Below are 678 nucleotides of genomic sequence, written 5' to 3'. Positions count from 1 at the left end.
GCACCAGCACACACACACACACACACACACACACACACACATGTTTAAGCACTTTAATTAATCAAAAATCTGCGCTGCTGGTGGATGATGGTAATTTTGCATCACCGCTTCTTACACAAAATTGACTTGGACGGTTTTCACCTGGGCCAGAGACCAAACTTATCAGTTTGCAAAGTTGAGCAACAGAAATCATAAAAATTGTCTGAGTCACCAAAAGTGAATTTGTTGATAAGCTGAGGGTTGAGAAAAGTACATTTCAATTTTTTTAACGACCACCTAGTATATGCAGCCACTGGCGCAAAATTTCCCCACTATGTGGTGGGCGGGTGCGTGAGATTGATATGTTTTATAGGTTGGTTGCTGCTGATTGATTTGAAAGATCGGTGGCCCAGTCAAAATCGTAAACTAAATTCAAAATTGAATAAAAGTATTTCAAAATCGGAACATAGGAAATTAAAACTACCAAATGGGAGAGCCCTTGAGAATTTTATTGATTTGGTCAAAATCGGGCTTACCCAATTCTAAATTGAAGACATCAATTGATTGTGAAGTCTTAAAAATTAGAAAACATAGTGTATGGTATAAAAGAATTGAATAAGAATATCAAGGACAACTCATATAAATTTGCAACAAAAGAAAATGAAGAGTCCGGTAATTTCATGCAGATCCAGAGACACC

The sequence above is a fragment of the Triticum dicoccoides genome, chromosome 4A (genome assembly GCF_002162155.2).
Source record: "Triticum dicoccoides isolate Atlit2015 ecotype Zavitan chromosome 4A, WEW_v2.0, whole genome shotgun sequence".
Taxonomy (NCBI): Eukaryota; Viridiplantae; Streptophyta; class Magnoliopsida; order Poales; family Poaceae; genus Triticum; species Triticum dicoccoides.
This window is presented reverse-complemented; position numbering follows the sequence as displayed.